Source organism: Cherax quadricarinatus, chromosome 20 (assembly GCF_038502225.1).
Source record: "Cherax quadricarinatus isolate ZL_2023a chromosome 20, ASM3850222v1, whole genome shotgun sequence".
Taxonomy (NCBI): Eukaryota; Metazoa; Arthropoda; class Malacostraca; order Decapoda; family Parastacidae; genus Cherax; species Cherax quadricarinatus.
In genome coordinates, this window is record NC_091311.1 from 42630600 (window position 1) to 42652992 (window position 22393).

Here is a 22393-nt window from a genome sequence, read left to right on the forward strand (position 1 = left end):
TTGCTTGTTCTCTCTAGGCTGGAATACTGCTGTACACTTGACTGCCTCTTTCAAGGCAGGTAAAATTGCTGACCTGAAAAATGTACAGAGAACTTTTGTGGCCATAAGTACCATAAAGCACTTAAATTACTGGAACATTTGAAGTCCCATGATTTGTATTCCCTGGAATGCAGGAGAGAAAGATGCATAATAATATACACTTGGAAAATCCTAGAGGTATTAGTACTAAACTTGCACACGACAGTCACTCCATACAAAAGCAAAAGACTCGGCAGGGATGCAACATTCCCTCGATGAGAAGCAGGGGAGCCATGAGTACACTAAGAGACAACACAATAAGTATCAGGGGCCCTAGACTGTTCAACTGCCTCCCAGCATATATAAGGGGGATTACAAATAGACCCTTGGCTGTCTTCAAGAAGGTGTTGGACAGGCACCTAAAGTCAATACCTGATCAGGCAGGTTGTGGTTTGTACGTCAGTTTACATATGGCCAGCAGTAACAGCCTGGTTGATCACACTGATCCACCATGAGACTTGGTTTCAGACCTGGCCGCAGGGGCATTGACCCCGAAGCCCCCTCCAGGTAAGTCCTGGAAACATAACTAATGAACAGAGGAAAGGTTATTTTAGTGCCATGAATACCTGCATTGTTTATTCTGGACCTTATTTTGAAACTAATACAGTGGAACCTCCACTAACGAGCTTAATCCATTCTGTGACCTTGCTCACATCTGGATTTGCTCGTTTGCAGAGTCAATTTTCCTCATTTACATTAATTAAAATGGAATTAATTCGTTCCAGTGGAATTCTGGGCACCATAAAATACTTCAATAATTTCCCTAATATCAACTCTGTGGCTTATTTATCTATCACAATTTATCTAATATGACATAAACAATATAAATAACGTATAAACCTGATATATACTCTAGAATTAATAAAATGTCATTATGTATGTGGCAGCGTCGGCCGCCAACTAGAGTTTATCTGGAGACAGGATGAAATACTCCTTGAATGTTTCGCTATCAACAACTCTACACCTTATTTATCTATCACAATTCATCAAATATGCATAATAAACAATATAAATAACATAGAAACCTGATACATTCTCTAGAATGAATAAAATGTCGTTGTGATGAGTGGAGGCGGCCATAACCGCTCCAGCATTGTTGTGGTAAACATTGCCATCTAGTGACAGCCTTTTGAAGCCATCTATTATAATTATTATATAATACATTATTATTATTATACATGTAAGTATTTATTACAACCTAGGATTTCAAATGGCCTGTTATCCCAGGTGTAATGGGAGCAAATAAACACAGTAGAAAAAGTTTAGACTTATATTATCCTTCACCAATTATAACAGCAATATGTACACTATGTACAGTGATAAATATAGTGCACTCCACGGTAAGCAAGGCAGAAATAGAAGCCACAAGATAGCAGACCGTGCTTCAACCAGCTCTAGAGTGGGAATGACAAGGGCAGACAGGAGAGCGGTATCCACATAACCTCTGCGATTGTCAATCCCACCTTCTTATTGGCTAGAACCTGGTCACTAGTTGAACGATGGGGCCCCATCATCAACTCTTAGCAACCTGGTTCGCTGGTTGGGGGAGATAGCCTGTAAATGAGGGTGTGTCCATGCGCCGAATAAAGGTTACGTACTCTTTGCATGCCACACCCCCACCCCCGAGAAGGCTCAGGATGAGGCTGCCACCTCCCAGTGGTAACCGTGCCGCCATGGCACAAAATAATGGGACCGCCTATCCTCTCCACCATCCCACTCTTAGATAGAGCTCAGCTTTCCTAGTGACCAAAAGCCAAACCCTAAACTCAGTGTGAGACAGCAGTCAGATAGGCCAACATAGGTCCAAGATACAAGCGGACGGTAGCCCGTATCCCCTCACTAAAAAAAAACCCCCACATCAGGGGATAAAAAAAAAGAGCTTGAAAGGGGGATTACCACAAATACATCCTAACCTAAATAAAATATTAAACTAGACTCTTGACAAAGAGTCTGCCAACACATTTTCTTTGCCGGCAATGTAACGAATTTTGAAGTTATAGGGCTGCAGCCTGAGCGTCCAACGCATAAGCCTTGTGTTGTGATTCTTCATGGCTTGGAGATAGACTAACGGGTTGTGATCACTGTAGACTGTGACCACCTGCGATGTCTGGCCTACATAAACATCGAAATGCTCCAAAGCCATTACCAGCGCGAGGGCTTCTTTTTCAATGGTAGAGTAAGCTCTCTGATGTGGCTGGAACTTAGCTGAAAAGTATGCTACAGGCTGCAACTCCTTGTTCCCGATTTGTAATAGTACCGCCCCAACCCCAGACTCACAAGCATCAACCTGTAATGAAAAAGGTTTGGAGAAGTCTGGAGACAGGAGAATGGGTGCAGAGCACAATAATCTTTTTGCTTTATTAAAAGCAGTGTTACAATCTGACGTCCAATTAAAGGGAACTTTATGACTGGTAAGAGAGGTAAGAGGGGCTACAATATCTGAGAAATTCTTACAGAATCTTCTGTAAAATCCTATCATGCCTAGGAAACGTTGAAGAGATTTCCTATCATGAGGAACTGGATAATCTTTAATCGAAAGAACTTTAGCAAGTTTAGGTGCAACATTACCACTACCTACTTCATGGCCTAGAAAAGTGATAGTGGCCTGGCCAAAGGAAGATTTAGACAAATTAACTGTTAATTGGGAATTCTTAAAGGTCTCAAACAGAGCTTTAAGTCTAAGTAGGTGTTGATCCCAAGTATCAGACACCACAACAATATCATCTAGGTATGCTGCCGTGCCTTCAAGTCCTTTAATAGCCTGATGGATGAGTTTCTGGAATGAAGAGGGGGAATTTTTCATTCCGAAGGGGGTAACTGTATACTGATAATGACCTCCTGGAATTACGAAGGCAGAGATTTCCTTCGCCTTATCTGTCAAAGGTACCTGATAGTAACCTTTAAGGAGATCTAATTTGGACACAAAAGTAGCCTTACCCACAAAGTCAATTACGTCATCCAGACGAGGAAGAGGGTAAGCATCTGTAATTGTGACCTCGTTCACTTTACGGTAGTCTGTGCACATACGAAACCCTCCATCAGCCTTCTTTACTAGGATGCACGGTGAAGCCCATGGACTAGATGACTCCTCCACTAAACCATGTTCTAACAAGAAGTCTACTTCCTGCTGAAGTAGCCTTTGCTTTTCAGGATTAGCTCTGTAGGGGGAGAGTTTAATTGGTTTAGATTTTCCCACATCTACATCATGGTAACCTAACGTACATTTTTTCGGCACATCCGAAAAAATATTAGGATATGACTGTAGAAGCTCAGTTAAATTGGTTGCTTGTATTTCAGATAATCCAGCCATTAAAGGGCTAGGATCCTTGAGGAGGACAGAATTTGAAAGTTTAGTATTAATTTCAGAGATAGAGTGCAAAGAGTCAGAGTCGTCCTCAGAGGTAGAGGACAGAGTCATTACTGGGACTTTATCTGGTGTATGAAAGGCCTTGATTTGATTAATGTGGTAAGTTTTTGTTTTTGAGGTCTTATCAATGGGAGCTACCACATAATTTAAATCAGATAATCTACTTACTATCTGCATAGGTCCCGTAAATCTAGCTTTCAAGGTGTGGCCAGGTATAGGTTCCTGCACCAACACCTTGTCTCCTGGATGGAAGGAGCGGAATTGTGCACTTTTGTCATACCTCTGTTTCATCTTACTTTGAGCTGTCTTTAGGTTAGCCGTGGCCAACTCACGTGCCACCTGCAACCTTGAAGACGGGTTGTAGAGTGCTGAGCTTACGTCTTCTCCCATCCATCCTTCTTTGAGCACCCGAAGAGGACCTCGTACATTGTGCCCAAAGATCAGCTCAAACGGACTATACCCTGTAGACTCTTGCACCGTCTCCCGTACTGAGAACAGCAACAAAGGTAGAGATTCATCCCAATCTGTCGGAAAGTGCATGCAAAAACTTCTCATCATTGTTTTTAATGTTTGGTGGAATCTTTCCAAGGCGCCTTGGGACTGAGGGTGATAGGCAGTGGATAAGTTGTGAATTATCCCTAACCTAGTTAATACTTCCCTAAATGCTTTGGCAGTGAAGTTAGTACCTTGATCACTTTGTATAGTTTTAGGAATGCCAAAACAAGAAATGAATTTTGTTAAAGCTTTGAGAATAGCTTTAGTATTGATACTACGCATTGGGATCGCTTCAGGATATCTGGTTACTTTATCCATAATTGTAAATAAATACTGATTTCCAGACTTTGACTTAGGTAGTGGACCTACACAATCTATAATTAAATCTGCAAAAGGTTCTCCATCAGCAGGTATGGGTTGGAGAGGTGCAGGTTTAATAGAATGTCCAGGTTTTCCAACTTGCTGACATTCTCGGCAACACCTAATATGATTCTTCACATCTTTCTTTAATGTTGGCCAATAAAATTCTTTTGTGATTCTATACAAGGTTTTTGTAATTCCTAAGTGACCTCCTGATGACGTATTATGAGCTATATTTAATATCTGAGGTCTATACTTGGTTGGAACCACTAACCTGTCGTATAATTGCCGGCCCTCTGTCTCCTTACCAGTCTCAGTGCATACCAAATAATCATTTTTAACTTCATACTTGACTGGATGACCCAAAGAGGATTTACCCATGGCTGCCTCAAAAGTGAATTTTAACGAAGGGTCCTTACGTTGTTCCTCCCGGAAGGACAGTCCCTCGGGCATGGAAACAGAGACATCTGGCAATCCTGCAACCTGGGAATAGGAAGGCTTGATCGGGGTCCAGGCGCTGACTGTCACCTTATTGCAGTTTCTCTCCAGCATGCGGTCGACCGTGTTTCCACTTGGGCCACCACACATGGGTTTAAATTTTCAAGTACCAAAACTCACCAAATTACTTTCACTAGACGCTCTGTTATCTCCGATCATCCTTTGTATCTCTATGGCTCCCGTATCCCCGAACGTGATACAGTCAGGTTTCTAGGCCTTCTCTTTGACCGTCGGTTAACCTGGAAACCTCACATTACCTCTCTGAAGGCAACTTGTCACAGCCGGCTAAACCTTCTTAAAACCCTTGCTCATCTTTCCTGGGGAGCTGATCGTCGAACTCTGCTTCGCCTACATTCAGCCCTCGTTTTATCGAAACTCGATTATGGTGACCAGATTTATTCCGCGGCCTCTCCTGCTACTCTCTCTAGCCTTAACTCTATCCATCACCAAGGCTTACGTTTGTGCCTTGGTGCTTTTCGCTCTTCCCCTGTTGAGAGCCTCTATACAGAAGCAAATGTTCCATCCTTGTCTGATCGCCGTGATGCCCATTGCCTTCGTTACTATGTACGCTCTCACGATCTACACAATCCTTCCATTTATAGAATGGTCACCGATATTAGTAGACATTCTTTATTCGTTCGCCGCCCCTGTTTGCTCCGTCCCTTTTCTCTTCGCCTACTTTCACTCTTGTCTTCCCTTCAGTTACCACCTTTATATGTTCATGTAGCATCTCACTTTTCCCTACCCCCCTGGGAAGTTCCAGCTGTTCGGGTCTGTTCTTTCTCACTCCCTTGCTCGAAAGCTCAACTGCCTACGGTGGCTTCCCGCTCTCTTTTTCTTGATCACTTCCACTCTCATTCTCATGCCACCGCTGTGTACACAGATGGCTCTAAGTCTTCAGACGGCGTCGGATTCGCAGCAGTGTTTCCGGACAGCGTCGTACGAGGGCATTTACTATCTTCAGCTAGCATTTTTACTGCTGAACTGTATGCCATTCTTGCAGCACTTATTCGTATCGCATCTATGCCTGTGTCATCATTTGTAGTAGTCTCAGACTCCCTTAGTGCTCTACAGGCTATACGAAAATTTGATACATCTCATCCCCTAGTTCTCCGTATCCAACTTTGGCTACGCCGTATCTCTACCAAACATAAAGATATTGTTTTTTGTTGGGTCCCTGGTCATGTCGACGTACAGGGCAATGAACAGGCAGACACTGCTGCGCGGTCAGCAGTATATGACCTACCAATTTCCTATCGAGGTGTTCCATTTCTAGACTATTTTGCTGCAATAGCTACCCACCTTCGCACCCGTTGGCAACAACGTTGGTCAACTCTGCTCGGTAACAAACTTCATTCTATTAAACCGAGCATAGGTTACTGGCCGTCTTCTTGTCATCAGTGCCGAGGTTGGGAGACCACTCTCTCCCGCCTTCGCATTGGCCACACTCGTCTTACTCATGGGTATCTCATGGAGAGGCACCCTGTTCCTCTCTGTGAGCAGTGTCAAGTTCCAGTATCGATTAGCCACATTCTGTTAGACTGCCCTCTCTATCAACGAGCACGCAGAATTTACCTCCAACGTCGTCTTCGTTCTCCTACTCTCTCTTTACCTTCCCTTCTTGCTGATGGACCCTCCTTTAATCCTGACTCTCTCATTGACTTCTTGACAACGACTGATTTACTCCACAAACTCTGATGATACTTTTCACACTCCCCTCAGCCCTTTCTGGTTCAGTCTCTTGCTGCCCTTTACCCTTTCACCATCCACTGCCCCGCTGTTATCCGTAACCTGTTGCTCATCCATCTCCCTTTTGCCACCTGATGCCCTCGCTTCCTTCCTGCCCTGCAGCGCTGTATAGTCCTTGTGGCTTAGCGCTTCTTTTTGATTATAATAATAATTGATCGGGGTCTGTTCACTTGATTTACGAGACTCCGGCCGGTGTGTCTCATAAAACAACGTGGCTATTCCGAGATCGGAGTCGTCCAAGGATAGGTCAACATTCTCCCCAGACAACCCTTGGGATGTTGCCCGAGTTATGGCCAACACTGGAGAAGCATTAATCATTATAGGTTCAGGACACGAAGTAACAGTAGTAATGTTATTACCCAGTAATAACATGGCATTTTTCATGGGAAATCCTTTTGAGATACCTACAGTCAAGTACCCAGTGTAATATTTGCACTGTACATAAATTTTATGCAAAGGAACTGAATATATAGCTCCTCCGTAAGCTTCCAATAAAACTGAGGAATTCAAGGAAGTATTCTCTGAAAGGGGTAATATTCCTTCTCTGACAAGTGAGCAATATGCTCCAGTATCTCTAAAGGTATTTACTTTAGTTGGTTCTGAGTTTTCCTGAAGGGAAATAAGACTTTCGCAATAATAAGGGGCCATACCTTTTTCTACTTCTCTAGGGGACATGTTACTAGGGATATTAGAGATTTTCCCGATGGGTTGAGGTTTTTGGGGGCAGTTGGAACTGATATGACCTACTTTATTACACCTGAAGCAGACGACAGGCTTGCCCTTTACTCCCTGATGACGTTGCAAGTGGTGTCGTTCTGGCTGGTGCCTCTCTGGATATTGTTGTCGAGATGCTCCATAAGTAGTTTGCCTCTCCGCAGGGGGACCATATGTTGAGAAGCGTGGCTCACCAGGTGACTTGGTTGGATGTCGTAGACGCTCTCCCTCCGGCTGGCACTTCATTCTCCAATGTTGTCGATCTCTGCTCACGCCAGACTGTTGAAAAGAGAGACGGGACCGCTCGGACAAGGAGCGGTTCGTTTCGAAGGTATCAGCCAACCTGGCCGCCTCCAATGCAGTGGTTAAGTCACGATCCTGCAGAAAGACACGAACCTCTGGTCCCACAGACTCCAGCAGGTTATCAATCAGAATAAGCTGCACCAGCTCCTCAAAGTTAGAGACACCACTCGCTTTATACCAGCTGGTAAAAGCTTTGGTTTGCTGTCTCACAAAGTCCACCAGGGATTGACCAAGCTGCCGCCTGTTCAATTTGAAGGTCTTACGATATTTAGCTGGGATACATGTATATGCTCCCAACACTGTGGTCTTCACTACTTGATAATCAGAGAATTCAGCGTCAGTTAATACCGACGTAAATTCCTGTGCCTTACCCAATAATGCTGTATGAACCAACGCTGCCCAGTGCTGTTCCGGCCACCTCAAGGCTCGAGCCTGATTTTCGAAGCTTTCGAAAAATTGCTCTGGTTCGGCCTCATTGAAGCGGGGAACAAGCTGTACTGCTTTTTGTAAACTGAAATCGTTTACAGAATGCGAAAACTGCCTCCTTTCTCTTTCCCTATCAAATTCTTCCCTTGCGAATGCTCTCTGTTCCCTAGTTTGCTCAAGATTGATTTTTGCCAGCTGAAGTGCCAACGACGCTGATTCACCCTGAGACAACCCATGTGCACTATACTGACCATTTTGCTCCGTAGGTGTATCATCTTCCTCCTGCGAGAACATAGTAGTTTTTTCCCTAGCTCCCGTAAAGGGAGGAGTTTGATGTGCCATCTCTTCTTCAATAAGTATGTCAGCAATAAGTGAACGCAGTTGCGCAGCTGTAAGAGTGCGTTTATAGGGAATGCCAATGGAACGAGCAATTTGCCAACAACGCTGTAGAGACAATTTAGGTAGGTTATGCAAAGTATATGCCGACACCAGGCGTCTGACTCGTCTAGGTGGCATAAGTTATTCGCTATGCACAGTACGAATACCCCAACGTAACACGTTAATTTGCAGAACACGCTTAGCTATGCACAGTACGATTGCAGAATACGCATACAAGCAAAGCCGACTGCACACAAGATTGACCGTAGCGAAGCGAGCACACTGAACAAGCTAGTAGCGAGCTGTTGAACGATCACACAATAGCAAGGCTGATCATAAGCAACTGACACGCAAAATTTGTAAAGCGAAGCGAAACAGCAAGCTACACAATGTTCCTGCTACAAGCTTCACCCTAAGCTCAACCGTTTCTCTAAGTCCAGCTCTCGGACAGGCTACCCATATTACAACCTAGGATTTCAAATGGCCTGTTATCCCAGGTGTAATGGGAGCAAATAAACACAGTAGAAAAAGTTTAGACTTATATTATCCTTCACCAATTATAACAGCAATATGTACACTATGTACAGTGATAAATATAGTGCACTCCACGGTAAGCAAGGCAGAAATAGAAGCCACAAGATAGCAGACCGTGCTTCAACCAGCTCTAGAGTGGGAATGACAAGGGCAGACAGGAGAGCGGTATCCACATAACCTCTGCGATTGTCAATCCCACCTTCTTATTGGCTAGAACCTGGTCACTAGTTGAACGATGGGGCCCCATCATCAACTCTTAGCAACCTGGTTCGCTGGTTGGGGGAGATAGCCTGTAAATGAGGGTGTGTCCATGCGCCGAATAAAGGTTACGTACTCTTTGCATGCCACAGTATTATTATTATTATTATACTAATGAGTTTTTATTCACACAAAAAATAGAAGATTTACTGTTAAGCAGACTACTGCATATTGGAATGGAGGTGACGTCACTTTTTTTTACTCTTGAACATCGGCAAAAATAGAACATTTCTCATACTTTGGGCTTATTTTCAGGGTACTTCTCGTCATGAAACCATTCATAATCATATCTGTCTGTAATATATCTTCCATTCTATCAAATGAGACCAAAAAAACGAGAATACAACCATAAAAATCACATGAAAATACCGCTAAGGGGCGACTAATTGCTAGGAAGTAAACTCCATTATTTATGGTCCGATTTCTTTCGTTTTTGGTGTACGTTAAGAAGCATCTTTCCATCATGCATTGCCCAAGTTTCAATAAGATAGCCCAACAAACAAATGAGATCCAATTCCCTAGATCAAAAGCAAGAACCAATCACCAGCATCAAGGAACCTCCTTTGGGGCCCGGTCACTTATGGAAATTTTGCTCGCATATAGAAGCAAAAAAATTAACTGATCGGCTGCTCGTACTTGGAAAAAATTGGCACGTGGATGCGCTTGCAAGTGGAGGTTCCACTTTATTTTGAAGTTTGTGAAATTGGCCAAATTATCAATTTCTGATTACTTTATTTTTGGCCCAGGCCCATTCCTTAGGCCTCCGAAGCAATCTACCATCCTTCCTTAAGAACTTTTTAACTGACAGACATTTCCGTGTTCGAGTCAATAATGTTCTTTCCCCGGACTTCGTCCAAGCTGAAGGTGTCCCTCAGGGATGTGTTCTAAGCACAACACTTTTTCTCCTTGCTATAAATGATTTGGCCTCTGTTGTCCCACCCAATATTTGGTCATCACTCTATGTTGATGACTTCGCTATTGCTTGTGCAGGCACTGACTGTCATCTTATTGCAGTTTCTCTCCAGCATGCGGTCGACCGTGTTTCCACTTGGGCCACCACGCAAGGGTTTAAATTTTCAAGTACCAAAACTCACCAAATTACTTTCACTAGACGCTCTGTTATCTCCGATCATCCTTTGTATCTCTATGGCTCCCGTATCCCCGAACGTGATAGTCAGATTTCTAGGCCTTCTCTTTGACTGTAGGTTATCCTGGAAACCTCACATTACCTCTCTGAAGGCAACTTGTCACAGCCGGCTGAACCTTCTTAAAACCCTTGCTCATCTTTCCTGGGGAGCTGATCGTCGAACTCTGCTTCGCCTACATTCAGCCCTCGTTTTATCGAAACTCGATTATGGTGACCAGATTTATTCCGCGGCCTCTCCTGCTACTCTCTCTAGCCTTAACTCTATCCATCACCAAGGATTACGTTTGTGCCTAGGTGCTTTTCGCTCTTCCCCTGTTGAGAGCCTCTATACAGAAGCGAATGTTCCATCCTTGTCTGATCGCCGTGATGCCCATTGCCTTCGCTACTATGTACGCTCTCACGATCTACACAATCCATCCATTTATAGAATGGTCACCGATATTAGTAGACATTCTTTATTTGTTCGCCGCCCCTGTTTGCTCCGTCCCTTTTCTCTTCGCCTACATTCACTCGTCTTCCCTTCAGTTACCACCTTTATATGTTCATGTAGCATCTCACTTTTCCCTACCCCCCTGGGAAGTTCCAGCTGTTCGGGTCTGTTCTTTCTCACTCCCTTGCTCGAAAGCTCAACTGCCTACGGTGGCTTCCCGCTCTTTTTCTTGATCACTTCCACTCCCATTCTCATGCCACCGCTGTGTACACAGATGGCTCTAAGTCTTCAGACGGCGTCTGATTCGCAGCAGTGTTTCCGGACAGCGTCGTGCAGGGGCATTTACTACCTTCAGCTAGCATTTTTACTGCTGAACTGTATGCCATTCTTGCAGCACTTATTCGTATCGCATCTATGCCTGTGTCATCATTTGTGGTAGTCTCAGACTCCCTTAGTGCTCTACAGGCTATACGAAAATTTGATACATCTCATCCCCTAGTTCTCCGTATCCAACTTTGGCTACGCCGTATCTCTACCAAACATAAAGATATTGTTTTTTGTTGGGTCCCTGGTCATGTCGACATACAGGGCAATGAACAGGCAGACACTGCTGCGCGGTCAGCAGTACATGACCTACCAATTTCCTATCGAGGTGTTCCATTTCTGGACTATTTTGCTGCAATAGCTACCCACCTTCGCACCCGTTGGCAACAACGTTGGTCAACTCTGCTCGGTAACAAACTTCATTCTATTAAACCGAGCATAGGTTACTGGCCGTCTTCTTGTCATCAGTGCCGAGGTTGGGAGACCACTCTCTCCCGCCTTCGCATTGGCCACACTCGTCTTACTCATGGGTATTTCATGGAGAGGCACCCTGTTCCTCTCTGTGAGCAGTGTCAAGTTCCAGTATCGATTAGCCACATTCTGTTAGACTGCCCCCTCTATCAATGAGCACGCAGAATTTACCTCCGTCATCTTCGTTCTACTACTCTCTCTTTACCTTCCCTTCTTGCTGATGGACCCTCCTTTAATCCTGACTCTCTCATTGACTTCTTGACAACGACTGATTTACTCCACAAACTCTGATACTTTTTGCTCTCCCCTCAGCCCTTTCTAGTTCAGTCTCTTGCTGCCCTTTACCCTTTCACCATCCACTACCCCGCTGTTATCCGTAACCTATTACTCGTCCATCTCCCTTTTGCCACCTGATGCCCTCGCTTCCTTCCTGCCCTGCAGCGCTGTATAGTCCTTGTGGCTTAGTGCTTCTTTTTGATTATGATAATAATAATGATCACTTTATTGGATAGTTATAATAGATTAGGCAGTTTCTTGTGCTCAATCGATTAAATAAAGGCATACTAGTGAAATAAAAAGGATTTGGTTGACTGGAGCAACATAATTGGCCTAAAATAGTCAGTGGGCAAATTTGCCGTTGCATATATATCACCGACACGGCAAAATTCACAATATATAAATGCACAGGAAAGCATACGAAGGAGGATGACAGTTGATCCCGTGTATCAGAAATCTTCCCTATGAGGATAGACTGAGGACCCTGAATCTGCACTCTAGAAAGGCGTAGAATTAGGGATGATATGATTGGGCATAGAATTAGGGATGATATGATTGGGCGTAGAATTAGGGATGATATGATTGAGGTGTATAAATGGAAAATGGGAATTAAGGGATGTACAGTGAACCCCCGCATAGCGAACGCCTTGCATAGCGAACATTCCGCATAGCGAACGCTTTGATCGCTAAAATTTTGCCCCGCATAGTAGACAAAAACCCGCTCAGCGAACTTCGTCCGAGACGCGTCCAATGTGCGGCCTCAGCCAGCCTCACATGTGCCGCCTGTCCCATTGTTTACCAGCTAGCCTCCGCGGTAACATTCAAGCATACACTCGGAATATTTCGTATTATTACAGTGTTTTCGGTTCTGTTTGTTGAAAATAAGTGACCATGGGCCCCAAGAAAGCTTCTAGTGCCAACCCTGTGGTAAAAAGGGTGAGAATTAGTATGGAAATTAAGAAAGATTTTGAAGGGTTTGGGGCTAACCCTGAGAAGCCTATGCCAGTTGTGGAATCCATTGTGCCTACTTCAAAAATTAAGGAAATGTGTGCACAGTGGGTTGAACTGCAAACCTTTATGGATGAAAATCACCCTGACACAGCTGTTGCAAGGCGTGCTGGTGACTATTTCAATGACAATGTTATGGCCCATTTTAGACAAATCGTAAAGGAACGGGAGGTACAGAGCTCTATGGACAGAAAGAAGTCCAGTGACTCTGAAGCTGGTCCTAGTGGCATTAAAAGAAGAAGGGAAGTAACCCCGGAAAAGGACTTGCCTCCTCAAGTGTTAATGGAAGGGGATTCCCCTTCTAAACACTAACACTCTCTCTCCCCTCCTCCCATCCCATCAATCATCACCAGATCTTCAATAAAAGTAAGTGTCATGTAATTGTGCATGCCTTTTTCAGTTTGTGTGTACTAAAATTAACATTTTTTTGTGGTAAAAAAAATTTTTTTTCATACTTTTGGGTGTCTTGCATGGATTAATTTTATTTCCATTATTTCTTATGGGGAAAATTAATTCGCATAGCGAACATTTCGCATAACGACCAGCCCTCTTGCACGGATTAAGTTCGCTATGCGGGGGTCCACTGTAATAGCATGCCAAAAATATCTAGCATAAACAGGACTTGCAGCAATGGTTTTAAGTTGGAAAAATTCAGATTCAGGAAGGATATCAGAAAGCATTGGTTTGGTAATAGAGCTGTGGATGAGTGGAACAAACTCCTAAGTACCATCATAGAAGTTAAGATGTTATGCAAGTTTTAATAATAGATTGGATAAATACATGAGTGGGTGTGAGTTGGATCTGGCTAGCCTGTGCTACTAGGTCAGGTGCCATGCTCCTTAAGTGAATGTGACTGACATGACTAGGTTAAGGCATTGACTTAAGCTGGTGGGAGAATTTGACCTGCCTCGCATGGGCCAATAGGCCTGCTGCAATGTTCCTTCTTTCTTATGTTCTTACGTACTCGAAATATTTATTTGAACGCTTTGTTAGGTAAAAAAAAATCACTCGGTAGTTGACCGTCTGCTTGGCACTCGACCAAACAAACACAACTTGCCAGAACTTCGCTGTGAACTATTTAGTGTTTTTGCATTTTTTGGTGTTTTTTTATTTGTTTAAATAAGTCACCATGGAGCCTAAGAAGAATAGTGATAACAGCCAACAAAAAAAAAAAAATTTGGTTTGGAAATTGTTCAGTATTTGAACAGCCTTTTGAAACAAATTAGAGTACCGAGGTTCCACTGTATATATCTTTGTAAGGGGCATGCATACATTCACAGATATTACACAAGCCCAGTAATTGGTGATTTCCTGTGTGTGTACATGACTTGGGTACAGTGTGTGTGTGGGGGGGGGGATGCAAATGTACTCAGGTTTAAAGCAGACATGAGTAACAGTGAGTGGCAGGTGTTTTATACCAGTGACATCAATTTACCAGCATGAAATGAAAGACACAGGAAAGGTCAGTAGAGACTAACGAATCCAATTTGAGACCTGCTGCTGTCATGAATTACACAATTAGTATGCATTTAGTGGACAAATGTGATGTGCTGATTGAGTTTGCCAATTGTCTGCAAGAGTCAAAGTGGTACATGAAACTTATGTCGAGTGGACATTCCAATGCTCAATGCATACAATACAAGAGGTCAGGACAAGCAAGAGATCACCATATGTCAATTTTGTCTGTCATCAGACAAATAATACACTTCCTACCATAGACAAGAAATGGGCTCAGAAGATATGTTAATTCTGAGCATGCACAAGGCACCTAGTTAAGCTCAGAGATGCTCTTTATGAAGAGAACATGACCAGTGACTGTATATATGGATAATGTGGGAACAGTAGTAACATGAAACATATGAACTTATATATTTTTGTATGTTTTGTATATGTACTGATAATGCTGTTAGTGTGATATTGTATAGTATGCAATGGGTGGCCATATCTTTACTATGTATTATATGGGTCTCTTGGGTTACAAGAATTACTGGAAATTGAGAAAATCCCAGAAAATTGCAAAAAAAATCAATATTTTAAATATTACATAGGAGTAAATTAAGCCAATTATGTTGTAAATGATAATTTTTATTTCCTAAAACAGGATCACCAGAAAAAAAGGTTGCCATCGCACTTAACTGCTTTTCAAGAAGGTTACAGACACTGTAAGGTGATCCAGTATAAGGACTGAACACAGCCAGGATTTGACAAGTTATATTGGTACATAAGGCAAGTGCAGATAATTGAGTTTCCATTAATCACCTCCCAAATTATTAGGGAAAATAAAAGCTATGATGACAGAAACTATTGCTAAGGTTAGCCTAGTTTATGGTGATCTTTGGTGATGATGCAGCACAAGCTTGCTCTAGGGGACAACAGACATTGCTGTCACCCCTGGGAAGGTCTGAGAGAAGGGACAGATATGCTCTAGACGGGCAACCTTCGAGAGGAGGAGCAAAACACCAGAAATCTGATACCTGGCTAGGAGTAAGTCAAGGAAAGCTGTTAAAATTTTAACAGGTTGAGATGATTCCCAGTCTTGGTTGGAAGGATCTTGTGTCCAGCTTAGTTAAGTGTGATGAGCAAGGTGACCTTTTTTGTCATAACTCAATTCAGACTATTCTGTGCTGCTGAGTCCCTTGATCAATCTAAAACTGGGATGGGATACCAAATGTGCATTGATTATGAGAGCTGAGCGGTTAGATTTTTATCTAGTAAAAGTTGGCACATTGAGGACAGCATTTAATACCTTTATTTTCTTCCATTACAGTTAGTGTAGCTGATCAACGTTTTGCGGGCAGGGCATGCTTCAAAAAGACTTTTCTAATAGTTCTACTTAATTGTAGTAAGTATTTGGGTGCAATATTTTCATATAGATTTGCATTGGGATTTTGGGAAATAGTCTCTTGAGATAAGATGTTAAGATACCAGAGCTGCATGGATACAACAGTTTACATGCCCCTCTAAACAGCAAATATCTTAAACAGCACCTCCAGGATTCAAGTCCAGGTAACTGGTTTGCCAGAATTCCCTCACAAAATATTGCCTTGCTCACTCCAGCAGCTCGTAAAGTCCCATTATTATTATAATCAAAAAGAAGCGCTAAGCCACAAGGACTATACAGCGCCGCAGGGCAGGAAGGAAGCGAGGGCATCAGGTGGCAAAAGGGAGATGGATGAGTAATAGGTTATGGATAACAGCGGGGTAGTGGATGGTGAAAGGGTAAAGGGCAGCAAGAGACTGAACTAGAAAGGGCTGAGGGGAGTGCGAAAAGTATCATCAGAGTTTGTGGAGTAAATCAGTCGTCAAGAAGTCAATGAGAGAGTCAGGATTAAAGAAGGGTCCATCAGCAAGAAGGGAAGGTAAAGAGAGAGTAGTAGCATGCCGATGATCGGCAAGCTGAGAGCGTTGCCTCCAGTTCTTGAAGTGTAAAAGGCACATTATACTGTTCTTCTCTGAGAGAAGAAAAGTCCAAGGGTACTAACTCTCTGGCAGACTTTGAGGAAAGAAATGAGGGGCATAGATGGAGCCCTCGGGAAATACGGACCAGATGTGTGCCAAGTTCAATGGCAACGTCGAGAGGGTTTGCTACATCAACACCAGCGACCCGTAGAACAGGAGCCGGGTCAGGAGAGTATTTACCACTCAATTTCCTCACTTTTTTCCAGACTGCCCTCATAGAAGCAGCAGAGGTGATGATGGAAACATAGTCTCGCCAACAAGTGCGTTTAGCTTCACGGATGACACGGCGAGCGATCACACGCTTCTGCTTAAAATCAAGAAGTCTCTCAGCGGTTCTATTGTACCGGTACCTGCCCCATGCAGCACGTTTCAAACGTACTGCACGAGCACAAGCAGGAGACCACTAAGGCATGCATTTTTGAGAATGCCTGCCTGAGGTTTGGGGTATAGAATGAGAAGCTGCGGTATAAACTGACGTCGAGAAGATGTGTAGGAGCTCATCAATGGAGGATGAAGAAGGAACCTCACTAAAAGCAGTGAGGTGTGAGTAAAGATCCCAATTTGCCCGATCAAATTGCCAGCGAGGGCTACGGAAAGGTGGTGAATAGGAAGGAGAAGTAAGAATGATCGGAAAATGATCGCTGTCATGTAAGTCTGGTAGAACAGACCAGGTTAAGTCTAGTGCAGTGGAGGAAGAGCAGACTGATAGATCGATGCAAGAGAGAGTATGAGTATGAGGATCAAAATGGGTGGGAGTACCCGTATTTAAAACATGGAGGGGGTAAGAAGCGAGAAAAGCCTCCAACTGGATGCCACGTGAGTCACAATGAGACCCCCCCAGAGGAAATGGTGGGCATTAAAATCACCAAGTAACAGAAGTGGTGGCGGTAAGGATGAAACAAGAAAGGCAAAGTCTGGGATAGAAAATGCCCGAGGAGAGAGATATAAAGAACATATTGTAAACCATTTATTCAAGTGGATACGCGCTGCAGTGTAATGCAGCGAGGTATGGACAAATAGTTGACAGTACGGAATATCATTGCGTAGAAGGGCACTTTCATTAAAGGTCCCATCTGAGAAAGGATCCGAAGAATACAATAAATTATAGCCTGAGATAGGTTGGAAAACAGCCGAGTGTAATTTTGGTTCTTGTAAGCAAGCACCAACAGGGGGAAACCTGGAAAGCAACATCTGAAGCTCACCCCGATTACCCCTGAGGCCGCGGATATTCCACTGTAAATATGCCATGATTTCCGATGAAGAAAATACCAGGAATCTGTAGGTAAAGGCACCTACGGACTAGAGGGGTTAGAAAAGTCAACATGTGGTGGCATTGGAAGACGTTCAAGTAGCGAAGGAACGGAGCGTTGCGAAGAATGGGGTTGTGAAGATGGAGGAGAGGGAAGAGAAGGAACAGAAAGTGAATCAGTGTCCATTGAAGGTTTAGTCTCTGCAATATATTCTGAAATGGCTTCAAGTGTTTCTGAATTCAAAGATGTATGGGAGACCATATTGGAGATAGAAGGAGGAGGGTGAGTCAAGATTGGGACAGTAATGGACTGTACCAAAGTAGAGGGGGAGGGAAGAGTGTAAGGGACTGGAGATGAAGTGTGGGGGGGGGGACAAAAGAGGCAGAAACCTGGGAGGTGGCAGAAGAGGGAGAAACTTGGGAGGGGACGGGGTGGAAGGCATAGTACGAGGAGGAGGGTGAATCTCCGCACTTGTAATAGAGCCAGAGAGAGGGGAAGAACTAGGTACAGAGACTGGAAAGGTAAAGTGTGGAGGTGGAAGAAGGGAAGGAAGGGGCAAAGAAGATTTGAGCAATGTGGATTTTTTGGACTTCTGAGTAGAGGGGCGATTGGTAGTAGGTGTCGTACAAGGTCTTGTCGATACTGAGGCTTGTGAGGAAGGACGCGAAGATGTGAGAACAGACTGAGTTGTAGTCGGGACGTCAGAGCCAAGGACAGCAAAAGGATTAGATGCCGTAGTGGCTATGGGAGGGGTAACAACAGAGGAGGCTGCAGAAGATGGGACCCCAGAAGTGGGGGGATGTTTGGAAACACGAGAATAAGAAACACGGGGTAGTCTCCCTTGGAGGCGGAGATGAGCAACTGCCATAGCATAATGGAGACCTTCTGCCTCTTTGAGGCAACGGATTTCACGTTCATTTAAGTAGACCTGGCAACGGCGGGAGTACGAAGGGTGAGCTTCATTACAATTAAGGCAAGATGGAGGTTGACAGCAAGATGTATTAAAATGGTCGTCGGCACCACAGACTGGGCATTCGGCCATAGATCTGCAATATTTTGCTGGGTGACCAAAACGCCAGCAATTTCTACATTGTTGCGGTGTAGGTATCGCCTTTCGAACTTGTAACCGATGTCCCGCAACATATACAGAGGACGGGAGTTCTCGGCTGTCAAAAGTTAAACGAGCCACATGGCAAGGGTAACGTCTCCGCCCCCGGGCAGGAAGGACATAAGTGTCTACTTTGAGGATTGGGAGATCCTGGAGTTCCAGCTGTTCAAAAATGTCATTGCCACATGACTGGAAATTCTGTTGGACTATGGTATGGGGCAGAATGACAGTACCACTACAAGAATTGAGAGAAAGATGTGTTTCAATAGTGATAGGAGTAGTATCGATATTCGAAAGGAGAGAGATCATGAGCTTGGGTAGCATTCTGGACTGACGATGCGCATACCGCTCTTGAGAGCATGAAATATCTCTACCAACTTGACGCAGGAGCGCTTTGCCAATACTATGGTCATAAAGGTAGGCAGAAGAAGAAGTCGGTCTTAAAGTAAAGAATTTAGTCCATTGTGTGGTCCGAAACTGAGCGTGGAGAGGGAGTGCTTGACGTGTCGGTCTTTTCCGAGTAGAATGGGAAGGTAACGAAGGAGCATCATCAGGAGATTGACGTTGGCGTTTAGGAGTAGGACTGGAGTTGGTCCGGCGTGAAATGGGCGGGCAATTCGAAAATTGCCGTACCGTAGAGGGAGAAGCCGGAAGCATAGTCAAAGGAGAGCGGAGTTCAGACAAATCGAAGGAGTCAGTCGAAGCCCCGGTACCTGAAGCGGGTGAGGAAACAGCACCAGAAAGAGGTACAGGGGCATCAGGAGTGTCCGAAGAGTGGTCTAAACACAAGGCAGGGTCAGAATGGGGTGCGGTATCAAGAAGGGGCCAGGGGTAGTGGGTTCATGGACTAGGGCTGCCATGATTAGGTTACTCCTTTGCTTTTTGTTTTTAAGAAAAAAGAAGAAAGAAGAAAAGAAAATAAAAATAAAAAAAAGAATGAAAAAAGGGGGGAGAGGGGAGGAATGAAAGGGCCGGAAATCTCCCTCTGCGCCCAAGAGGACTTCAGCACCGCTAGTAGTGCAGATGCAGCATGGAACCCGTGCCATACCCTACCCTTCATGCCAGTAAACCAGGAATCCGGGATAGCAACCTCACATCTGCCGAGCTACCTCGGTGGACAAGAGAGGGCGGCCGGATATCCGCCACAAAGCATACCTCCTTCGGCCACCACCCCCGGAATCCGAAAGGTGGCTTCCAGAGATACACCCGTCGCCCGAAAGACACCCAAAGCTACTCCGGGATACCGGAGAGGGATCGGGACATCCCCAGGCAATCCAGATTCCACGGAAAAGTACGCCACCGCCAAGAACCTCAATGGAATGGGATGGACCCCGGTGTCCTTTCCCCTACCTAGGAACTAGCGCACCTGTGGGAGAAATCCCAAAGGCCAAAAAGAGGAAGGGCAAAAGGGAGGGGTGAGGAGGAGGAGGAATGGAAAAAGGGGAGGATGGGATAGGGGAGGGGAGAATGGGGGGTAATTAGGTTCGGTCTGAGGAAGAAGACCGACAGGGCTAATTCCTCAGACCAAGAGCCTCTTCACCACTCCTAATATGCTCACACATGCCTGCTGTATGTCCAAAACCCCTACACAAAAAACCACCTTTACCCCTCGATCCTTTCCTTGGATGAACCCTACCCTGCCTTCCCTCCTACAGATTTATACACCCTCTAAGTCATCCTGTTTTCCTCCACCCTTTGTAAATGACCAAACCACCTCAACAGTCACCTCCAGGACTTGAGTCATGGAGGTGGGAAGTACAGTGCCTGCACTCTAACGGAGGGTGGTTTGGGATATTTGCCGTTTAGTGACATCTAAACTTTCAGATATATCTGAGTGCCTCTTGCAAAACAGTAATAGTGTGAATGACGGTGTAAGTTTTTTTTTTTTTTGGGGTCACCCTGCCTCGGTGAAAGATGGCCAGCATGTTACAAAAATATTTTTAAGACAAATTTGTGTTCTGGGCAGGTACATACATTAATTCCAACCCTTCTTTTTTTCCAGGTTTGTGGGCATGTTGAACTTCAGAGTGACAGCCTAAGAAAATGTTTTATGGAGTACAGTATTTAAATTTTTCCTTTATCCTTTGAAATGCAAACTTTTTGGAAGTTTATTGCATAGTGAAATAGTGTTGTATTACCTATACAGGTTTAGCTCATTCCTGTGAATAATATCAATCCAGCTTCTGAAGTTGACCTCATCTTTTTTTAAATTTTGAGAATGACTTTTTATACAAAAGTTGTAATATGATGATATTCTAAGATCCCAATAAATCTCTCCGTGCAGTGTGCCCTAATGCCTCCCATTTTTCAGGTGTTATTGGAATCCTATTGGTACAGTGCTTCCCCTTTATTATACAAATGACCCGCACATGGGAGGGGAGAGGCTTATGACGACATTTTCCGATTGACTTGGATCATTTACAGAACTTGGACCATTTACAAAGTAAATGGTCCAAGTCAGACTGAAACAGTCGTTAGCTCCTCTCTCCTATGTGCGGGTTATTTGTTTTTTGTTCCAGTTACGGTATTGTGGCTTTTTATTCCCCTTTGATTATAATAATTCCTAAAATACTAGGTCCTATGTGGCATTTGCTTGGTGTAACATCTTCCATGGCTTGAATCTGAATAATTCCCAGTTTCTCTTGCACTATGTAAACCATACAGGATTAGTGCTTACCATGATTAAAATAAAATTTTGCAAGGACTTGAAATGATTTTTTTCATTTCTGCTTGAAACTTTCAATACTTTTGTATCTGCCAACCCTTCAAGGAATGTGCCTTGATGCTAGTGATGGTTTTGATTAAGGGAATTAACTACTATCCTTACCTGGATTAAATCTGCCTCAGGCAGTGTTTGACCCCTATGTACAAGGCATACCCCCTACCTTCCTAAATAAAATGATGCATGATCCAATGGATTTACAGATTTTCAAATACAGCCTCTTGCTTAACGATAGAGTTCCGTTTCTAAGACCACTCCAGTAAACAAATTAGTCATTAAGTGAGCCTACTATAATGGTAGTGTGTTTGTGTCAACCATCACTTTTAACTTTCTACCTTTACACACCCTCCCAAACTCGTCCACTAACCATTGCAACTTTTCTTTAGAATCCCTCAAAAGCACAGTATCATCAGCAAAAAGTAACTATGTCAACTCCCATTTTGTATTCGATTCTCCATAATTTAATCCCATCCCTCTCCCCAACACCCTAACATTTACTTCTTTTACAATTCCATCTATAAATATGTTAAACATCCATGGTGATATTACACATCCGTCTAAAACTACTTTTACTGGGAAGTAATCTCCCTCCTACACACCCTAACGTGAGCCTCACTATCCTCATAAAAACTCTCTACAGCATTTAGTAACTTGCTACCTATTCCATTCATTTGCAACATCTGCCATATTGCTCCCCTATCCACTGTCATTTTTTTTTTATATATATAAACAAGTCGGCCATCTCCCACCGAGGCAGGGTGACCCAAAAAAGAAAAAATCCCCAAAAAGAAAATACTTTCATCATCATTCAACACTTTCATCTCACTCACACATAATCACTGTTTTTGCAGAGGTGCTCAGAACACAACAGCATAGAAGCATGTACAGTGGTCCCTCGTTTTTCGTAATTAATCCGTTCCTGGAGCTGTTACTATAAACAAAATTTATGATTTACGAATCAATTTTCCCCATAAGAAATAATGTAAATACAATTAATCCGTGCCTGACACCCAGAAGTATTAAAACAAAAAAAATTTT

General features: G+C 43.7%; 1 long non-coding RNA gene across 1 annotated transcript in view; it reads left to right on the forward strand.

The window, feature by feature from the left end:
- LOC128700799 (uncharacterized) overlaps positions 1-21344 on the forward strand; it is a 52551-nt gene extending 31207 nt beyond the window's left edge. Inside the window, exons 7-8 of the long non-coding RNA XR_011392233.1 lie at positions 14918-15658; positions 20636-21344. This is a non-coding gene — a long non-coding RNA (uncharacterized lncRNA). The remainder of the gene's footprint in view (positions 1-14917; positions 15659-20635) is intronic.
- Positions 21345-22393: the final 1049 nt, after the last annotated feature.